Genomic DNA, 9653 nt, shown 5'->3' with positions numbered 1-9653 from the left:
TCTTAAAGGGAAACTCTCAAAAATGTGTCCTGCTGGTGCCTAGAAATTTTTTATTTCCTATCGGTTTGATGTATACAAATGTGCAGCACTCCACGTTTTTGTATCGTTCAAAGTCCATAAAAAAAATGCATATGTTAACATAAATTTTATTTTTACCATGGAACTGTATGGTGAATGGACTCCACTGTACGGCGTCAGTCTGAGGCATCTGTTAACGCATACATTTTTGGTATACATTAAATGGATGGCAAAAATAGGATGTGAACCCAGCCCTGGTGTCAGAATAAGCACCAGTACACAGCGGAGCAGAGAGGGGATACCGCCATGTATTGACAGAGCGCTACCTGGTCCTGGTGGTCAGGGGTGAGGAATGTGTTTCCCAAGGATCATTTTCTACTGAGAAATACAGGGCACAGTATACTACACTAGAATCTATATAATATAAAGATATTAGCCCTAACCCCGAATAATAATACAATTTGGTGGTCATTTATTCTATAGAAATATGTCTATGTTAGGCGTATTTCTGACACAGATTGTGGCGCAAAGGTCCTTAGCACTGCAATCTGCATATTTTCCCGCTAATGCCAAGTCTAAAAAAGGATGGTGTGGGCAGGGAAAGGGATACAGTTATGGCCATACAGTTTTTGTATACCACCGCCATACATTGACCGGATATCACCTCTGTATGGTGACTGGATAACACCGCCATACTGTGGCTGGATAAAAGGGTATAACAGGGCACAGTGCAGGGAATGACTAGGGGCACTGCACAGGGTGTGGTAAGAGGGCACAATGCAAGGTATAAGGGGGCACAGTACGTGTTGAGGGGCACAGTACGGGGTGGGGGCACAGTCACATGACCCTGTGACATTAGAAGGTCCTTATGGTGAATGCGGTGCATACACCACCATAATGAGAGGCAGAGGAGTGAGACAAAGGTGTGATTATGTGGCTACAGCTAGAGATAAAAAATGTAACTGTCGGCCAGTACAGGCACCAAAAATTAGGCAGTAGGCATTCACCTGACAGCAAAGAACTTTGATTCTGTGGCTGGAGGTACATTAGGCGGTCACAGGATAAATATGTAACTGTCGGCCAGTACAGGCCCCTAAAATTAGGCATTCATCTGACATAAAAGGCTTTTTATGCCTCTGTATATACATAAGGCAAGGACCATTGTTTTTTCTGCGTGGTGGCAGATATGTGTGGGCTGGCATGAGGAAATTCAATTACACATGGTCATCACAGGTGTTGAATTCCTCCGAGATCTATGCCTAATTCACTTTAAAAAATGTGAGGTATTCCACACTGTCGTGAGCTAAGCGAGTGCACTTATTGGTCACAATCCCGCCTGCTGCGCTGAATGTCCTTTCGGACAGGACACTCAACGAGGGGCAAACCAAGAGTTCTATGACAAATTGTGCCAGCTCTGGCCACAGATCAAGCCTGCACACCCAGTAGTAATGGGGTTCCTCGCTTTTCAGAGCGTCCACATCGGCCGTTAACCTGATGTAGTCAGACACCTGTCGGTCTAGACATTCCCTGAGGCTGGATCAGCAGGGCGGCTGTCGATGGGTTGGCTGCAAGAATGATCTCATATCCGAAGTGACCAACATTTTAAAACCGCCCTCTTTTTGCAGGTGCGGTAGGATTGGTACCAGCACCTTTTTCGCTGTGGTGGAAATTCATCTGCCAGTGGCGGAAACAGAAGAATGCAGCATCTCTCGCATCAAGGCCTGGAAATGCTGCATTCTGACAGCCCTCTGTGATGCTGGTAACATATCCGCCATTTTGAGTTTGTACCAGGGTCTAGGTATGTTGCCACCCAGTACAGGTCCTTGACCTTTATGCTTTTTATACGGGGGTCCCTCTTCAAACACTGGAGTATGAAGGCCCCCATTTGCACTAAATTAGAAGTGCTGGAGCGCTCTGGCTCCTGCTCTTAGCCCAGGAGAATGTCGTCCTCGGTCTCCTCCCCCCCCAGCCACGGACAACACCAGGGATCCCTGAAAAGTTTAAAGCCTGCTCTTCTTTCTCCTCCTCCTCCTCCTCCCCCCTGCCACCATCCTCCTCTGACTCCTCTTCAGACTCCTGCTGACTTGTCTCAGATGGAGTAGCTAGCCTGGGAATTCATTCAACATTGTGACTTCCTCATCTTCCAGCTCCTGGTACTCTATGGCTTGATCAATGACACAACGCAATGCACGCTCCAGAAAGAAGGCATAAGGTACGATGTCACTGATGGCGCCCTGGCTGTGACTGACTAGTTTGGTGATCTCATCAAATGGCCGCAGAAGTCTGCATGTGTCTCGCATGAGCAAAAAAAAACAAGCTCCCCAGAACCTGTCCTGCTGCAAAGTTCGTACAGGTAGTAGTTAACGGCACATTTCTGCTTGAGTAGCCTATCAAGCATATACAAGCTGGAGTTCCAATTGTGATATGTGTCATGCTCATGGGTCAAAGGAACCCCTTAATATATCACAGGCATACATAAAACAAACTAACAGATCCAGAGTAGGCCAAAAGGAATGCTTTTTTAAACAAATGATCAGACCCCACCAATAGGAATAATCTTGGACAAACAACTAGGAAACAATGGCAGATGTAGAACCACTGGGCCAAGTGACCAATTTGACTTAGGGCCAAACCCTAAGGCCTCATTCAGACAACCGTATGTGTTTTGCGGATCCGTTCTTCCGTGAAAAACCGGAACGGATGGTGTATTTTTGCGGATAACATACGGAAGCACTTCCGTATGATCCGCATTTTTGCGGAACCATAGACTTGAATGGGGCTACGGAACGTTTAATGCGGACAACTATAGGACATGTGAGTTTATTTTTGCGGATCCGCGGAACGGAACTACGGATGCGGACAGCACACGGTGTGCTGTCGGCATCTTTTCAGAGCCCATAGAAATGAATGGATCCGCATACCATCCGCAAAAATGCGGAACGGATGCGGATCCGTTCATACGGTCGTGTGAATGGGCCCTAAGGGCGTAATTCCTGTGCTCTCCTGGTATTCATTCTTTAACCCCTATACAGGGATCTGGTCTTCTCTGCAGGGGAGTAACCGGAGCAACTGCTAAACAGTCCTGGTCATTTGGCAGTTGACCTGCAAGGAAAAGACACTGTAGAAAGACACAAACGGTCCAAACCAGGAACACAGGTAAACAAGCAGGAACCCAAGCCAACATGCAAGATAGGACACTGTTCAGACACAGACCAAGTAACAGGAACCCAGAGAACCCACATCATCAGGAACCCATGCGGAACTGGATACAAGGAGCATGGCACTCACTGACAGACAGGACAAACTCAGAGACATGCAGACAAAGCCAGGACCCATGTGGGTATGGACACAGAGAGTATGGTGTACACAGGCAGACAACATATAAACATGTCTGGACACCATGTGGAACTGGGTGCATGTTGGTCAGACATGAACATTGAACATGCAAAATACAAAACAAAGTAGAAAAGTACAAACACCCAGACAGACTAGGACCTAGCGACATTGTACAAACTCCCAGACAGACTAAGACATGGATGAAATATCAGGATGATGACTCAAGTCAGGGTCGAATCACAAACACTCAGGTCAGTAGAATGCACCCTACACACAGAATTCCTGGAGACAGACTGAATCAGGCACACAGCTCACAGGTCTAAATAACAGGTTGATTCCAACACTTGACCACCTCATATCCAGACGCACAGATCAGGGAAATATTAACACTACGTGAAAACAGAGCGCATTCAAGTCACAGGACGCAGTTCACATGCTAGAACACCGCAGCCAGCAAGCACCAAGCAGCCAATACGCAAGAGTACATGCAGCTAGCCGACATGGCAACAAGTGTCACGGGGCACTGCACTGCGACAATATGTTTGCTACTAACAGGCTACGGAAGCGTTGGTGAGATATTATAGAAAACAATCTAATCAGTTTTCACATGACAAATATAAAATTAAAGTAATAATCCCCCTCTGCATGTTACAGTTTGTGTTTATTCTGTTTCTCACACTGGAATATCAGTCAATGAAATGCTAAACTATGACATAAAATATATCTAAACTGCATGAAAAGTCCTGGACAGGCTGTAGTGAAGCTTCTCTTGTATGAAGAAAATAGATTTTTGAAATTTTAGGATCACTTATAAACTGGTTAAATGCAAGATTTTTATTTTTTATCACACAGCGTTTTAACTTTATACAGTTTTCTCCTTATAGTCAATTAAGATTTATTTTAATTAACTGTATGAGGTTCATCGCAATTTAAATATAATATATTTTCCAGCTTTCATTGTCTCTGAAACAAATAAGTTGTATTTATGAAGCTGTTTTATGAAGGTTTACTTATCTGAGAGCTAGATGTCCAACTCATTGCAGGACTGTACTGGAAGACAACAAGGTGTAAAAAAAACCTAGAAGGGGAGTTTTCTGAGATTTAAATACTGACGTCCTATCCTCAGGATAGGTCACTGTTTGAGAAGGTACCGGTGCTCCTGTAAGTGCTGCTGCCTTCTCACAACTTACCAAGCACAGTCCCTTACATTGTATAGCGGCTATGCTTGATATCGCGCTCAGCCCCATTCACTTGTGTTTGGCTTATCTGCGTCTAAGCGAGGAGACAGATGAAAGGGTCGTCACTTGGCCTTGGCGAGGAGTCCCGAGTGTCAGACCTCCACTGATCAGATACTAATCACCTATCCAGACTGTACCAGTTATAAGAGCATACACGGTCAGCACTTCCCCTCTAGCACCAGTCATGCGGACATAGGTGGACCAATGGTGGACCAACAACAGTGACGAGGTATAAGTATAAGAAAAAAAACAAAAAGATCCATGGAACTCAGCGATCTAATTTCATTTATTGCAGAACATAAAGTGCTTGGTGCATGGGGAGAAATAGCACTGGGTGAATAGCAATCGGCCAAGAGGATAGGTCATCAGTATTTAAATCTCGGGAAAACCCCTTCAATGCAGCAAATTGAATTTCTGCATTTAGTTGACTTATTATACAGCAAAGCTTTTACTTAGAAAAACAGATCCAAACAGCATGTAACTTTTTCCGTAGCTTGCTGCTTCCTTGTATTAATATCGGTACGCCAAGAATATGACATAATGCATAAAGGTAAGAGATAAATCGAGTCTTAAATTGATATAAATGTGCTATGATTAAAATGAGCAGTAAAGCAAAATAGAAGAGATTAAAAGTAAGTAAGGAGACAACTGTCCTCACGGCAGTGACATGAGCTTTTACTATCTCAGATCTTAATGCTATGGTGTTATCATTTATGTGTTTAATATGTCTTTGCAGAGATAAAATTATATTCAGAGCCGAACTGAAAAACAGTAAAAAACACAAAAAAGAAAACACAACATACGGAAGAAATTCTAAGAATATATGGCCTAGATTCTGTGCAGTCTGGGTAGAGTTTAGAACTTGTTCTTGTGTGATTCTCAGGGCAGCAGGAGCACTTAGAGTAACTGAAGCAAAGATGGATGGAAGGAGGATCCATGGGAACATCTTGGAGAACCTGCGCTGAATGTAAATGTAGACTTTGTGGCTGATGTTCACAATCTTCAGGCAAAAATGAATGGCGAGCCATGTGGAGAAGAGCAAAGTGCAGAATATTAGAGAAAAAAAGAAAAGATTATACCAGCGCCAATATTTTCTAATTGTATAATAGTCATATACGAATTCCATGTAGCAGAAGATTGTATGTTGCAGCCTGTGAACAAGGATACATAGAGTAATCCCAGAGATGAGTTGATCACTTATATCCAGCCTTTTGTTCTTCATCCAGTCCAGAATATTGACAACTAATATGAACGTGTATCCAGGGAATGTTATCAAAAGACAAATAAAATTTACAACCAATCTAGTGAACAAAATTGTTGTCATATTGGTATCAATATTACAAAATTGTAAAGAAGGCAATAAGCAGCTCGATGAGCAAACGTTTCTGTTCTGCACAAACCTGAGACAGAATATACTGTGTATCTGAGATGCAAATGAAATCTCCATTGGATATATGAAAGGCAAATATTTTTCCAAGGTTGGATAATTTGATTGGAATTTGAATGCTGAACGCCATTATTGCTCCAAAGAACAGGAAAATAGTGTTCATATTAGAACATCCTCAGATGTCATGTAACTATTTTAGTTGTTTAAAACACTGTACTTGCCCACCATCAAAGGGATATATAATAGATATTCAGCCAGTTAATTGAGTCTCTGTGTCAGAAAGTGCACTAAAACATTGCGGCTTGAACCCTAGTTGGTGGCGGAGAAGTCACGCAAGTCATCCGGCATGCAGAGATTAAATACAGCAGCGTGTGGACCATTTTTAGCCCAAGGCATCTCATCAGGCCTTTTTTAGTCAAATGCATCCCCCACTGTCAGTCCCTTCGGGATCCATGCCTCATTCATCTTAATAAAGGTGACGTAATCTAGACTTTTTTGACCTAGGCCACTTCTCAGTGACAATACCTACTGCTGCGCTGAAAGTCATTTCTGACAGGACACTTGAAGCGGGGCGAATTGGGATAGCTCAGGCCACAGGTCAAGCCTGCACACCCAGTAGTCAAGGGGTTTATCGCTCCTCAGAGTGTCGATATCTGCAGTTAAGGCGAGGTAGTCTGCTTCCTGTCGGTCGAGTCGTTCTCTGAGGGTGGACCCCGAAGGGCTGTGGCGATGCGTAGGATTTGAAAAGCTCTGCATGTCCTCCATCAACAACACGTCTGTAAAGCGTCCTGTCCTTGCCGGCATGGTCGTGGTAGGAGGAGGATTACTTTTACCTCTTCCCCTGTTAGATTCCCGTTGTGCTGTGACATCACCCTTATACACTGTGTAAAGCATACTTTTTAACTTGTTTTGGAACTGCTGCATCCTTTTCGACTTCCGGTAATTAGGTAACATTTCAGCCACTTTCTGATTATACCGGGGGTCTAGTAGCGTGGCCACCCAGTACAGGTCGTTCTCCTTCAGCCTTTTTATACAAGGGTCCCTCAACAGGCATGACAGCATGAAAGACCCCATTTGCACAAGGTTGGATGCCGAGCTACTCATGTCCCGTTCCTCGTCCTCACTGATCTCATTGAAGGTCTGTTCTTCCCCCAGCCACGTACAACACCACGGGTACCAGATAGGTGAAAACGAGCACCCTGGGATGCCTGCTGTGGTTGGTCTTCCTCCTCCTCAAAGCCACATTCCTCCTCTGACTCCTCTTCCTCAGACTCCTCTTCCAGCGTTGCCGCAGGTCCAGCAAGCGATGCTGATAAGGCTGTTTCTGGTGGTGATGGTGACCACAACTCTTCCTCTTCCTCTTCACGCTCATCTATGGCCTGATCCAGCACTCTTCGCATGGCACGCTCCAGGAAGAAAACAAATGGGATGATGTCGCTGATGGTGCCTTCGGTGCGACTGACTAGGTTTGTCACCTCCTCAAAAGGACGCATGAGCCTACAGGCATTGCGCATGAGCGTCCAGTAACGTGGCAAAAAAATACCCAGCTCCGCAGAGGCTGTCCTAGCACCCCGGTCATACAAATACTCGTTGACGGCTTTTTCTTGTTGGAGCAGGCGGTCGAACATTAGGAGTGTTGAATTCCAACATGTCGGGCTGTCGCAAATCAAGCGCCTCACTGACATGTTGTTTCGCCGTTGAATATCGGAAAAGTGCGCCATGGCCGTGTAGGAACACCTGAAATGGCCACACACCTTCCTGGTAAGCTTGAGGACATCCTGTAAGCCTGGGTACTTATGCACAAAGCGTTGTATGATCAGATTCAACACATGTGCCATGCACGGCACATGTGTCAACTTGCCCAAATTCAATGCCGCCAACAAATTGCTTCCGCTGTCACACACCACTTTGCCGATCTCCATTTGGTGCAGGGTCAGCTACTGATCCACCTGTGCGTTCAGGGCGGACAGAAGTGCTGGTCCGGTGTGACTCTCTGCTTTCAGGCAAGTCAACCCCAAGACGGCGTGACACTGTCGTATCCGGGATGTGGAATAGCCCCTGGGGAGCTGGGGGGGGTGCAGTTGATGTGGAGCAAGACGCAGCAGCAGAAGAGGACTCAGCCGAGGAGGTAAGCGAAGAGGATGGAGTAGGAGAAGTAGAGGAGGTGGCAGCAGGCCTGCCTGCAAGTCGTGGTGGTGTCACCAACTCCTCTGCAGAGCCACGCATTCCATGCTTGGCAGCCGTCAGCAGGTTTACCCAATGCGCAGTGTACGTGATATACCTGCCCTGACCGTGATTTGCAGACCAGGTATCAGAGGTCAGATGGACCCTTGCCCCAACACTGTGTGCCAGACATGCCATGACTTCCTTTTCCACAATAGAGTACAGGTTGGGGATTGTGTTTTGTGAAAAAAAAATTCGGCCGAGTACCTTCCACTGCGGTGTCCCAATAGCTACAAATTTTTTGAAGGCCTCAGACTCCACCAGCTTGTATGGTAAAAGCTGGCGGGCTAAGAGTTCCGACAAGCCAGCTGTCAGATGCCAGGCAAGGGGGTGACTCTGTGACATTGGCTTCTTACGCTCAAACATTTCCTTTACAGACACCTGACTGTGGGCAAATGAGCAGGAACTGCTGAAGGTGAGAGGCGGAGTGGCGGGTGGTTGAGAGGGGGCAAGGAGGACAGCAGTGGTTGACGTGGCTGAAGATGCTGGACCAGGAGGAGGATGGTGGCTTTGAGTTTGTGTGCTGCTTGTACTCATCATGTGTTGATCCCATAGGCGTTTGTGATGTGAGATCATGTGCCTTCGCAAAGCAGTTGTACCTAGGTGGGTGTTGGACTTCCCACGACTCAGTTTCTTTTGGCACAGGTTGCAAATGGCATCGCTGTTATCAGAGGCAGACACACAAAAAAATGCCACACTGCTGAGCTTTGCAATGACGGCATTCTGGTGGTGGCAACAGCATGCGTTGATTGGCGTGCTGTCTGGCTGACCCCGGGTGCCGATACATGCTGTCTGATTGTGCCACTAGCTCCTTGCGATGACCTCCCCCTGCTTCCAACTTGTCTCCTCCTCCTCTCTGTCTCCCCATCTGAACTTTCCCCCTGTTCTTCTTCTCTTCGAGCGGGCACCCATGTGACATCCACAGACACATCGTCATCATCAACCGCTTCACTTGTATCTGAAAACTCAGCAAAGGAAGCAGCAGCGGGTACATCATCATCATCACACCGTACGTCCATGTGTGTAATGCTGCCTGACTGAGACATATGCCTGTTATCTACATCCTCTGGCAATAATGGTTGCACATCACTCATTTCTTCCAACTGATGTGTAAATAACTCCTCTGACAGATCAAGTGAAGCGGCTGTGGTGCTAGTGTTGGTGGTGGCGGCAGGCGGGCGAGTGGTAACTTGAGAGGTGCCCGAAGCTGAGCTGGAGGAGGATGGTGCGTCAAGGTTCCGAGCGGAAGCTGTAGAAGATTGGGTATCCTGTGTTAGCCAGTCAACTATGTCCTCAGAACTTTTCGAGTTCAGGGTACGTGGCCTCTGAACACTGGGCATTATTGTAGGGCCAAAGGAAATCACAGCACCACGACCACGACGGCCCCTGCGGGGTGGCCTGCCTCTGCCTGTCATTTTTTTTTAGATTAGTGATACTATGCGTGCAAGGTA

The 9653-nt window shown here is 46.2% G+C and overlaps 1 protein-coding gene across 1 annotated transcript in view; it reads left to right on the top strand.

The window, feature by feature from the left end:
* The first annotated feature begins 345 nt into the window (after positions 1 to 345).
* Positions 346 to 9653, top strand: part of LOC120982122 (gastrula zinc finger protein XlCGF28.1-like) — a 30628-nt gene continuing 21320 nt past the window's right edge. The window contains exon 1 of the mRNA XM_040412073.1: positions 346 to 356. The gene's annotated coding sequence lies outside the window, so the exon portion shown is untranslated. The remainder of the gene's footprint in view (positions 357 to 9653) is intronic.

Source organism: Bufo bufo, chromosome 11, assembly GCF_905171765.1.
Source record: "Bufo bufo chromosome 11, aBufBuf1.1, whole genome shotgun sequence".
NCBI classification, from domain to species: domain Eukaryota; kingdom Metazoa; phylum Chordata; class Amphibia; order Anura; family Bufonidae; genus Bufo; species Bufo bufo.
Note: the sequence above shows the minus strand (reverse complement) of the source record. Positions and strands in the feature narration are given on the sequence as shown.